We start from the raw sequence: 13,406 nt of genomic DNA on the forward strand, positions 1-13,406 counted from the left end.
CCTCCTGCTCATAAGTTCCCTCTCCCTCTGGCTCACCACCCCTCTCCCACGAGGACTTGGGTGAGTGGTGGTGAGCAAGACAGACAGCCAGGAAGCCTTGGGTGGGGCGGTTGGGAGAGAGAGGGGGGGTGAGGGGATCAGGAGAGGCGGCCAGCGAGGTGGCGGTATGTTTCAAAAAAAACAGACTGAGGGTGGGGTTTTCCCGCACCCGCCCGCCGCTGGGATCTTCCGGTCCCGCCCGCAAGTCAATGGACTTCTGGCTGGGGCACCGCCTCGCCCATGGCGGGTCCCACCGCCAATGGGGCCGGAAAATCCCGGTCAGAGAATGCACAGTTACAAAGTGGCTCTGGGCACATGCGCCGTAACTGGGCTAAAAATGGAGGCAAAGCTATTCGGGTAAGTTCTATTACTTATAAACTGCATTAAAACAAAAACCTGCTATTGGAATGTGCTTTAAATGAGCATACCCGTTCAATTAACAGATTCCCTTTCTTTTTTTCCCAGGAAAACTTAGAGTTAATATGCACAACATTTCAAAACAAAGCAAAAAATGTTCATATTCCTGACAATTTCTTTGTACAGGCATTGTTTTTTTTTGTAAAACAATCAGACAGTTGATGGCTTGCATCCACCTATTTAATTTTTGAGATTTCCTTTCTCTTCAGCGTTGGTTTCAAACCCGTCAATCCACAGCCTTTTGTTATTCACACTTTTTGTCAAGTGTACCCCACAAAGAACAATTATCTGCATAGCACTCAACAGGTATACGATCTTCAGTAAGTCCCTTGTGTAGAATCACCCTTAAAATATTTGACAAATAGAGTCCCGTACCCAGTGGTTTCACAACAGCCAGTGTGTCAGCAGCAAAAGTACTTTTCACAATCCCTCTTTCAGCTTCCCAAGCCGAAGGGCATTTCCCAATTTCACCATAATACAAAACCAGCCCCACTCAAATGCTCACCAGGAAGTTAGCATGAGGAGCATCACTGAAAATGATGACCTTTGTGTTCTCTGAGTGACCCATGGATGGAAATTTAAGTTTTAATTTAAGCATTTTTCAAGATTGAATTTTTTTTCAATGCGTTAAGGACAAATTCTCGACTTCAGGGTGTTTCATCATAGTACTGAACACTGCCACATCAAAACTAAGTCTAGTCTGAGTGCATACTCACTTTTGCTTTGCACCATCTTCCTTTATCATTTCATCACTCCTGCCTTCCTCCCTGTCACAGGCCTTATTTTTCATTCTATCCCCCTGTCCCCTCGTCTGTGTCTTTACACCTGCTCTCAAACATGCTACAACTCTAACATTTTGCCAGTTCTGATAATTAGACAATGATTAACACTGTTTCTCTCTTCACAGAGGCTGCCTGATCTGCTGAGTCTTTCCAGCCTTTTCTGTTTTTATTGTATATTTTATAGATAGGATGATCCCATGTTTGATGCCTGATCTGTGCTGAGTGAGCTGATCTCAGCTGGGATGTCAGTTCGAGTTCGGCCTCTGCGATCTGGATTAGGGAGGGGAAAAATCGGCCATGGTTGCTGCCCCCCGATGGTTATGCAGAGTGTGGGTGTGGACACTGAGTGAGGACAGGAACAGACCCAACAGCGATGACTCCTCCAGCGCACAGTCAAATAGGTTGACACTCATTGTCCAGGGTTAATCAGGTAGAAGATCCCTGAAGCAATTTACAGGAGCAGTGTGGGGAGGGATGGAGGCCATTAAATGTACCCAGACAGGGAGTCAACAGTCATTAAAACAGAGGGGAGGTGGGGAGCTCATGTGTTGGAAAAAGAGACTATAAACGGAAGCAGTGAACAGTACTTTTTTTAAAAAGTTTATCCGGAAATTCAAAAGATTATTTGATAAGAATTCTTTGTGTTTTACATGTGTTTCTCAGGGTGCATCGCCTTAGTAATTGCAGTGATACTTGGAATGACAAAGAATTTGGTGGGCTACATCTTTACCAATGACAAGTTAGTAAAAACATTGTACAGGCGCAAAAGCTCATCAATACACGTTAAAAATGGATTAAAGAATCATGTGAAGTCTCTCTAATATCCCTCTTTTCATTTTCCAGTGAAGTTGTTAATTTAGTTGCAGAAGTAATTCCATTATGTGCTGTTTGTCATTGGTTTGATGCCTTGGGGGTGAGTATTTCTGTATCTGTGATATCGGTACAGGTTTACAAGTGACATTTCTGTTGTTGCTATTTTTAAATATTAACTCCATTATTTTAAATTTATTCTGCCATATTTATTCTGTCTTACCTACAGCACACATCCATCAGATTCTGCCTGTCCCATTCTATAGTGCCACGCTTCCATTTCCTATTGTGTTACAGATGAAATCCAATTGCGAGGAAGCTGTTAGGGTTGTAATTGGCTGGTTTTAGGTTATTTTTTCTCTGTGTTGTGAATAGGAGGTACCTGGGCTCCCAAATTATTGGTTGAAGTCAGTTTCATAATTGCACTGAAAGATTTGGGCTGGAGAGCGGTTAGCTCTGGTGCACTGGCCTTCAGCGCTATCAGGGTCCCCTAGTCTTTGCTGTGTCCAAGACAGTCAGCAGCTCCAAAAAGGGTGAAGCAGATCGGAGGGATATTGACATTGATGATGGTCAGGAACCTTGACAATTTCCTATATACAAGACGTCTCCATGGAATTCCACTGAACATACAGTGGGAGAAGCCCCTGAAGAAACACATCCCCATTGCCTGTTGTATCAGAATGGTTTAAAGTGTTTCTCTTTCAAGGCTTCCTGTGGTTTTAATTTTAATTGATTTTTTAAGCTGAAACATGGAGCCCATAATAGTGGAGCGTAGTCTCATGGCGACAAAGTGACATCACGTTGCTGTTATCACACTATAATAGAGACTGCAAACTCAGAGTCAACAGTCACATAGGTTTGGTTCATAGGAACAGGAGGAGGCCATTTAGCCCCTTGAACCTTCTCTGTCATTCAGTTAGATCATGGCTTATCTGAACCTGAACTCCATTGTCCCACCTTGGCTCCATAAACAATGATACTCTTACCCAACAATAATCAGCTTCAATTATCCCTCAGCATCCACAGACTTTTGGGGGAGATCCAATCAATTTGCATGTTTTGATTTCAAACTGAAAAAAGAGGTTTTATTTGTTACCTTTAACGGTAACAATGCAAGCAAGTGAGTTGACCTTCTCAAGAGCAATTAGGGATGGGCAATAAATGCTGACCTAGCAAGTGAAGCTGACATCCCATGAATGAATTAACGAGAAACATGAGCTATTCCCTACATAACATCAGTGACTGCGTTTGAACTGTAATCCATTGGTTCAGAATTATTTGGGGACATGTTAAGTCACTAGGTTTTGTTTCGTTCCTGTAGAAGCCACAGAAAGTTGTTGTGTAATCACTGTAATATATTCTGTTTGTCTATTCTACAGGGTGTGAGTGATGGAGTGCTAAGAGGAGCTGGGAAGCAGAAACTGGGAGCTATTGGAATCTTAGCTGGATACAGCCTAATTGGGTTTCCCATTGGAATCTCCCTGATGTTTGCTGCAAAACTTGGAGTAATTGGTAGGAATTAAAATAGTTTTTCCCTTTGTTCTTTACTGACAATTATCACCCTCTACTCACTTTTTAAAGTACTGTGGGGTCAGGTTCCATCTCGAGACCAGTACTGGAGAGTGTAGTTGGGTGGAAGTTCCGTCTCTGGGGTGCATCATGAGTTTAACCAGCCCTTTGTAATTTTGGGGCCAATGTTTACCAATCCTCACTCTGTCCCATTAGATAGGGCACCTTCCTCCCATGGCCATTTTTCATCTGTAACCATAGACGCTGGAATATTGGCAGGAGGAGAGCATCACAGCTGAGCCGAATCAAGGGTCTCACCCACATTCCACACAGGCACATTTCCAATATGGATTGTTAGATATTAATCAGGAGCCAAACTCTTCATGTCAAATCCAGGGGTGCTGAGGCCAGTAGCTCCAAGCCGCCTGACACCAGCCATCTGATGAAGGTGAAAGGGTTTCATAAAGGAATGGAAGTGGAAGGAAAACTCAACAGCATTGTCTCCATACTCACTGCCCCATTATTATTTTGTAGGTTTCTGGTCTGGAATGCTCATTTCCACATTTGTACGAGCAGTTTTCTTTCTGACTGTGATTTACAGAATGAACTGGATTAAAGCATCCAATGAGGTAAAAGCAGATAATAGATAACTATTTATTAAACTAATCTTTTGCGTAAATTTTTATTTTCTTCTCACCTACTTGTCTCCTCATTGGCCAAACGAATAGCCGGAGAGTATCTTGGTTATTTCACTACCCAGTAGGAAAGCGTCAACTCTTTGGTGTAAATTTCCAATCTGGATGACTGGTGTCGTTGTATATTTTATATCTTGGAGCCATGCAGAGATGACACACCAGTTTCTATATGTGTAACAGGTGTTATTCACAGTGCTTTAAAATGTCTGCTCCATGCTTACAGATCTAGCTTTCAGCAACTTCTACAGTTAGTTTACTTTTCTCAGAATCCACACCCAGGCTTAGCTAATCAAGCAAAGTGCGCATCAACAACAAACAGACTCAGATAATTAAACACAGAACAAAAGAACAATTGAATGCTAACAGTTGCTTGGTAGTACAGAACTTGAATATTACTGAAAAGAGACGCATGTTGCTGAAACTTTTCATCTTGCATGCATCAGGGTGATCAAAAGAATGCCAAATTTCAAACAATCACAACAATTTATTCTACAGGACAAAAGCACCTTTTTCAGATTGTTGTTTCAGATCATTTGCATTAATGATACTTTTTTCATATTTTGCTTAAAGGCTCTGGTTAATGTGGGTGTGATAAGAGATGTGGACACCTCAAAGAGAACCTCTGGTGGTCAAACCTAGTATAGGTCAACAGGTAAGAAAAGAATATTGTGCTGATTTTAAATCATTCCCCAGTTAGCGAATAAGAGTAGCGTAAAAAAATTCTTTGGTATATTTTCATTAAATTATTCAAAATTACAATTTAGTTTATCTAAGTTTTGTCACAGGAAGTAGAAATGCAAAAGGGCAAAAAATGGGGAATGTATATGTGACTGTGGTGAGTTTGGTGGAGGGGAGGCATTTCATCAGATAAGGGAGTGTTGGGTGTGGACCCCACCACCTTCCCAATTAAGCCTGGGGTGGGAAGGCCCATGGCCAGCCTTCCTGCCCTCTCGCCAGTTGAATTCCTTAAGTGGCCAGGGCCAGTTAAGGGACTCATCCAACTGCCACTGTTAACCCAGTGGTAACCCAATGGTGCACGGGGCGGGGGGGGGGGGTGACAATCCGTGTTTGCTTGTGGGCTCCCAGGGAGGGTCCTTAATTCATAGGAACTCAGTGGCTGACCAAGGGAGCCGGCATCAGGAATGGGGCAGACCTGCTGACAGTGAGTAGAAAACCAATGTAGTCAAAAACTAGGAGCCCGGGAACTTAAGTTGGTTGCCATGCTTTTGATAGGACAGATCTCCAGTTTATAGATCATGAGGTGTTGACACTGTCTGGTGGTCTGGTGGTCATGGGGGAGATCCTTCATCTGATCACCAGCCCTCCTTAGAAAATGGATCAACTGGTAACAACATGTACTTAAAACCTTTCAATGTGACTTTCCAGAAGTGAACACAGGAAACAGCGCAGTGAATCCAATTCCCAATAGTTGTCAATTGGAAGGAAAGATAAACAAGGACCGGGTGACAGATGAGTCTTCTATTCTGGACACTGGAGTGACCACGATTGGAGAAATCTTGTCCACAAAACAGCTGATCATTCGTCGTGGCCTAGCCTTCCTTTCAGGACCACTTGTACTGGCAATTGGACTGGTGATACACTTCATTCTTGCAAAGGACATGTAGACCCCAGTGAACAATGGAGAGACAAAGCAAGATTATTTTCTGCAGCATGAATAGTAAGACTGCGACCAAAGGAAAACACAAAACCTGTTGCTACTGATGAACTCCAATCAACTTTCAAATAAATAATCAAGAAAGAATTGTCACTTGGTAGTACTGCTGAGTATTGTTGATAAAAGAGACATGCTGTTGAAGATTTTTGTCTTGCACTCATCAGGACAGATGCAAGAGTACCAAATTTCAAAGGGAGCAACAACTTTTACTGCATGACAAAAGGGTGCTGATTGGTTGGCAAGTTGAATCTGATTGATCGAGGCATTGGCATGGAGAATGCACCAGGGAACTATTGCCCCCGCACTTTTGTTTAATTCAAAAAAGGCGCAGTGCCTGGGCAGATTCCTTTTGCCTGCAGAGGACAGGTCCCTGAAAATGCATGTACCTTGCTTCTAGCAAGCGTAAGTGAGCCACATTGTGAGCCAAACTGATAACACTAAATTGGTTGTTAGTTTAATTCTTAGCACACTTGGGATTGTTTAGCAAGTGCTGTCCAATCATAGAATCACATCTAACGTTAGATATTATGTCCTAAGTTTTGCAAGCACGAGCTGTTTGAGTATGGTCATTGCTCTATCTATTGCCTCGACTAATCAGTGTTGATTTGCCAACCAATCAACACCCTTTTCTCATGATGTATAAACTGTTGCTCCCTTTGAAATCTGACATTCTTGCGTTTGTCTTAATGAGTGCAAGACAAAAAGTTTCAAACCACGGGCAAAATTTTTAGCTCGGTGGGCGGGCACACGCTGGACCCGCTCGAGTGTGAGATGACGCTTTGACGTCAGGTGAGCATCCCAACCTCAACGCACAGTCGCGTGATATTTCGGTCGGCGGGCACGCACCGGAGTCGGCAGCACGTCCGCTGACAATTAAAAGGGTTGTTGAGGCCGTTAAATGATCAACTAAGTTAATTTTTTTGCTGCCCCTCCAACCCATAGATGAGGTTCCCCAAAGCAAATAAAAATAAAAAGTTAAAAACTTAATTAATAACATGTTCATGTGACAGAGTCACATGAGGGGATGTGTTTTATTACATTATTTATTTCTTTTATTTATTTTTTTGAAAATGCTTCATCTCTGTGCCTCAGGGAGATTATCAAGGGCGAACCCGCTTGCGTGCTTGAAGTTCCCGCTCGCCCCGCTCACCTTCCTCCCCCCGCCCACACAGGCAGTGCTGAGCGCTGACGCTTGCTTTTCACGCTGGGTGGGCTTAATTAGCTCGCCAGTGTGGAATCGCCTTCCGGCCCCGATCGCGGGAAGCGGCTGGCTTCCCGTCCACCCCTGCTGAGTCCGCCTGACAAGGGCAAGATACTGCCCCTCTCAGCAACACTAAAGAAAGAACCAATAACAATGATCAATAACCAAAGACATTGCTGGGACTAGAAAGGAAATTCTGATGAAAGAATTTGAACAGCTAGAAGATAAATTAAAAAGCCGAACCTCCAAGGTAATCATCTCGGGATTAGTACCTGAGCCACGGGCAAACTGGCATAGGGTAAGTAAAGTCAAGGAGTTAAGTGCGTGGCTCAGAGATTGGTGTGAGAGGAGTGGGTTTCAGTTCACGGGGCACTGGCACCAGTACTGGGGTAGAAGGGAGCTGTTCCAGTGAGATGGGCTTCACTTGAACCGTGCTGGGACCAGTGTCCAGGCGAATCGAATAACTGGGGCTGTAGAGATGGCTTTAAAATAAATAAAGGCGGGCAGTTCTGGAGAGGGGACACTTAGGTTTATAAAGCAAAAGGGTATGGCAGCATTGCAGGGCAGCTATTTAGGTCATGATGGCCAGAGTGCGACAGGAAGGGACAGAGTGTACAAACATAAAAAAAAGCAGCAAATAGGGTCAAAGGGAGAAAAAATGGTAAAAAGACAAAATGAATGGCTCTGGCTCTTTACATAAATGCATGTAATATTCAGAACAAAATAAATGAATTAACAGCACAAATAGAGGTTAATTGGTATGATGTTATAGCCATTATGGAGACATGGTTACAAGGAGATCAAAGCTGGGAACTAAATATTCAAGGGTATGTGACTTTTTGAAAGACAGGCAGGATGGAAAGGGTGGTGGGGTAGCTTTGTTAGTATGAGATGGAATAAGTACGGTAGCAAGAAATGATCTTGGATTGGAAGATGTAGAATCCATATGGGTGGAGGTAAGAAATAACAAGAGGAAGAAGACACTGGTGGGAGTAGTCTATAGACCTCCTAACAGTAGCTATACTGTAGGACAGAGATTAAATCAGGCAAAAATGAGAGCATGTAAAAAAGGCAGTACATTAATAATGGGTGACTTTAACCTTGATGTAGATTGGGAATATCAAATTGGCAGAGGTAGCCACGAGCAAGAATTTATACAGTGTATTCGGGACAGTTTCCTAAAACAATATGTTGTGGATCCAACCAGGGATCAGGCTATTTTTGATCTGGTAATATGTAATGAGGCAGGTTTAACAAATGACCTCAGAGTAAAAGATCCCCTAGGAAACAATGATCATAACATGATAGAATTTAGCATTCAGTTTGAGAGTGAGAAACTTGCATCAGAAACAACTGTGCTAAACTTAAATAAGGGTAATTACAAAGGAATGAGGGCAGAGTTGCTGGAGTGGACTGGGAAAGGAGCTTAGCAGAAAAGATGGTTGATGAACAATGCCAGTCGTTTAAGAAAATAGTTCATGACTCACAAGAAAGGTATATCCCAGTGAGGAAGAAGGGTTCTAGGAAGGGGATAAACCAACCATGGTTAACCAAGGAAGTTAAGGATAGTATCAAATTCAAAGAAAACACATACAATGTGGCAAAGATTAGTGTTAAACCAGAGGATTGGGAAAGTTTTAAAAACCAACAAAAGATGACCAAAAAAAAACAAAGAGGGAGAAAATAAACTTTGAGGGTAAACTAGCAAGTAATATAAAAATGGACAGTAAGAGCTTCTTTACATATAAAGAAAGGAAGAGTGAGGCCAAAGTGAACATAGGCCCCTTAGAGAATGAGGCTGGGGAAATAATAATGGGGAACCAGGAAATGGCAGAAGATCTGAATAAATGCTTAGCATCAGTCGTCACTGTAGAATACAATAATAGCATTCCGAAACTACCAAATAATCATGGGGCAAAATGAGGGGAGGAAATAAGTACAATAACTATCACTAGAGAAAAAGTACTAGGGAATCTAATTGGACTAAAGGCTGATAAGTCCCCTGGACCTGATGGGTTGCATCCTAGGATATTAAAGGAAGAAGCCACAGAGATAGTGGATGCACTGGTAGCAATCTGCCAAGAATCCTTAGATTCTGGAAAAGTCCCAGAGGATTGGAAAACTGCCAAAGTTACTGTTATGACCGATGCAGTTGGTAAAGCTGAGTTACTAAAAAATCCCAGAAGGAAAATTTAAACAACTGTCATAATCAATAATTTTAAGTGTTATGTTTGAGATGCGACTCTAACCTCAGGAATCAGACCACTAGTTCTCGAGGTTTTACATTAAACTAAATGAAACATTTTATTAATTTACACAGGTTAAAATATATGTACACATGGCAGCAAATTACTACAATCATAACTTTTAACAAATTCCCAAACTAATCTCCATTAAGGCAACAGCAACCCATAGACTTAACCAAACACCAGGCAAAGCATTTTCACCTTACGAATTCAAAATGAGGTTCTTTCCACTGTGGAGCCAGTTGGAGGCTTGCAGCTGCCTTTTGATCTTACATTGCCTCTGCCTGCACACCCGAAAACTACTGAAGTTATACCTAACAGCCCCATTGAATGTTAATTCTCATTGTATCAACAACCTCTTTGAGCTCACCTTTTAACTAAGAAACCCCTTTCATAGCACCAATTTTATTAGTAATATAGACATCTGGCTTGGTATCTGTTAGAAAGGCATCAAGTTTACACTCCACTTCTTGAATGCTCCATTCAAAAAATGCAAATGCACGCTATCTCTCTGTTTACACTTCAAACTAGCACATCAAAACACTCTTTAATCCAGTTAAGACATACCCATAAACTAATCCTCTATTTTTAAAAAAAATTTCCAAAATATTACGTACATTAATAGCTTCATGACAGTTATGCCCTTATTCAGAAAGGGAGGGAAACAAAAAACAGGTAACTATAGGCCAGTTAGATTAACATTGGTCATTGGGAAAATGTTAGAGCCTATTATAAAGGATATAATAGCAGAGCAATTGGAAATACATAATATAATCAAACAGAGTCAGCATGGCTTCATGAAGGGGAAATCATGCCTGACAATTTTATTAGAATTCTTTGAGGAGGTAACAAGCAGGATAGATAAAGGGGAACCAGTAGATATAGTATATTTGGATTTCTAAAAGGTGTTCAATAAGGTACTGCAAATAAGACTACTTAATAAGATAAGATCCCACGGTGTTAGGGGAGTATATTAGCATGGATAGAGGATTGGCTAACCTATAGAAGACAGAGAGTAGGGATAAGGGGGGCATTTCCAGGATGACAACTTGTAACTAGTGGAGTGCCATAGGGATCAATGCTGGGGCCACAGTTATTTACAATATATATCAATGACTTAGATGAGGGAAGTGATTGTACTATTGACAAGTTTGCAGATGACAAAAATAGGTGACACAAAAATCAGATTTTTAATCAGTAAGGGAATCAAGGGTTATAGGGAAAAGTCAGGAAAATGGAATTGAGGATTATCACATGATATCATTGAGTGGCAGAGCAGACTTGATGAGCCAAATGGCCTACTTCTGCTCCTTTGTGTTATGGTCTTATGATCAGTTATGAACTGATTTTCTTATGTCTCATGTACTGTTGCCATATTAGTATGGGCTTGCTAAGACCATTTTCCCTTTCAGAGTCTGAATGTATAAGCTGCCACTCTTGTCACAGTGGATGCATGTCTTGGACTAGATAGCTTAGCTTAGTTACTGAACCAATGTCCAAGCCTCCTCCATCACAGCCCTGGATATATTTTATCAGCAGTATGGACCCTCCAGAAGTGAAGGTACAATGCTATGTCGTAAGTGGATAGGTGAGCTGACCATAGTGAGATGCCTGACCCTATAGTCTTATAGCTTCAGCTCAAATATAAGCAAGGAAACATCTCACTGATTACCGTCTACTACCCTGCCTCAGATGATGAATCAGGATTGCACCATGGTGCACACCACATGGAGGAAACACAGAGTAGAAAGGGCACAGAATGTACTTTGTTTGGGAGGCTTCTGTGCCCATCACTGTGAGAATGCATGTTATTTTTAAACGTATTTTGGGGGAATATTGTGTTATTCTGTGAAGAAGGATGTGTGTGTGTGTGTGTGTGATGACCGTTGCAGTTGGTACAGCGGAGTTATTTAAAAATCCTAGAAGGAAACTTTAAACAATTGTCATAACCTATAATTCGAAGTGTTATGTTTGACATGCAACTCTAAATTCAGGAATCAGACCACTCATTTGCGAGGTTTTACATTAAACTAAATTAAGCTTTTTATTAATTTACAGAGGTTAAAATATATACACGCATGACTACAAATTCCCAAACTAATCTCCATTAAGGCAAAAATAACCCATAGGGCAGGATCTTCCCCCCATCGGGGGCGAGGTTGAAGGGCAGGCACGCACAGGCGCACTTTCGATCGGCACCCCCAATTAAGGCCCACCCAGCATGACATCCGCACAGAAGCGCTATGCGCTCCCTGTGCGGGTGGGGGGGAATCCCAAAATCGAGAGTGAGTTCTTTCGCGCATGCGCACGAAAGAGTGCACTCATCTCCCTGAGGCTAACGGCAGCCTCAGGGAGATCGGCTCTAAATGTCAAAAAGCTAAAAATAGAAAAATAAAACTTCCCTAACATGTCCCCTCATGTGACACTGTCACATGAGTTGGGACATGTCCATAATTTTTACAAAAACCTTCTTAAATTTTTTAAAAACCTACATGAAACCTCATCCTGCCTGTGGATGAGGTTTCATGCTTTTTCTAATTCACGCAGGGGCTCCTAGCCTGCCCGCCAACCTTAAGGTTGGACAGGCAGGTCCTTTAATTACTTAATTGACTCTGTCAATGGCCTCAGTTGGCAAAATTATGTGCAAAATGACATCATAGAGCCCATTAACTGTCATTGGCGTTCACCCATTGTCATGGTGCCGAAACTAGATGGATCACAAAGACTATGGCCGGGATTTTCTGACCACGTCACGGGCGTGGCCTACCGTGGGTGAGGCGGTGCCCCAGCCAGAATTCCACTGACTTGCAGCGGGACCGGAAGATCCCGTCGGTAGGCGGGTGTGGAAAATCCCGCCTCGTGTATTGATTACCGAAAAGTGAACGCAGTAACAAAGGCAGATTCACATCCTATTCCATAGTTGGAGGATCCTGTGAAGAAAGTGGGACAGTCAACGTTTACCACAAAAATGGCCTTGCTGTGAGGATATTGGCAAGTCCCCTTATCAGAAAGGGCAAAAGAGGTATCCGCTTTCGTGACACTGGATGGTCTATAACAATGCAAACTAATGCCCTTTGGTATGAAAAACGCACCAGCAATATTTCAGAGGCTAACAAACACCATAATATATTAGGATCAGGCTGGGGCTCACTGAAGTTGCTGTTCTGAAATAAGATTAACTGATATTGATGGAGTAGTTGTAAACGAAAGTGTTCATTTGTGATCCTTAGCTTCTTTATCCTAATAAAACTGGTTGATGTAAAATATAACAGAATACGTAGGGGAGACTTTCCAGTTAAAATGAGCATGTCATAAACTAAGTGCCACGCATTCAGTTTTGTTATTCATTAAATATTGGGCTCTTTAGTTCAATAATGCATCATCTAAAACATTGTTTCAACTCTGTAATCTGTGATTAAGTTAATTAAATCAGAACGAACATTTCAAAAAGCTGGTTAATCAACTTTTTGACGTGTAGTCACTATTGAAATGTAGGAGATGCAGCAGCCAATTTGTGCGCAGCAAGATCTCACAACAGCAATGTTACAATGATGGCCAATCTGTTTTCTGGCTATTGATTAAGGGGTAAACATTGGCCAGGAAACTCTTCTTTGAAATGATGCATCTCAACATTTCACAAAAAAATGACCATTAAAATCAAGCCACTCCAACAGCTAAAATACACGAGCACAATTTCGCAGTGTAGTTCACATGCTCGAGGACACTGCTTCACCCCCAACTCTACCTCAAAATGGACACCAGCCAACAGTGCATGATTAAAGAATTATTCATTCAGTGAGCTTTATTATTTATTGTGATGGGAGCTTCAAAATTAATTAATATTTGATTATTTATATGTAGAGATCCTGCAAAAGCATTGAACCCAGCATGTAGATGGTGCAATTCCTGCAGATCTGAAAGGACAATTATTAAAAATTAATCATGACCACGCGTGCAGAAAAAGATTTAAAATTATAACCATGTATTACATCAGCAGGGGGTTCTGTGGAATCCAGTGGAGAGGAGTAACAA

At 41.8% G+C, this 13,406-nt stretch overlaps 1 pseudogene; it reads left to right on the forward strand.

Moving 5' to 3' along the window:
- The window catches only part of LOC144684290 (multidrug and toxin extrusion protein 1-like), a 35,222-nt pseudogene extending 30,331 nt beyond the window's left edge, over positions 1 to 4,891 (forward strand).
- Positions 4,892 to 13,406: the final 8,515 nt, after the last annotated feature.

This window comes from Cetorhinus maximus, chromosome 9, assembly GCF_964194155.1.
Source record: "Cetorhinus maximus chromosome 9, sCetMax3.hap1.1, whole genome shotgun sequence".
Taxonomy (NCBI): Eukaryota; Metazoa; Chordata; class Chondrichthyes; order Lamniformes; family Cetorhinidae; genus Cetorhinus; species Cetorhinus maximus.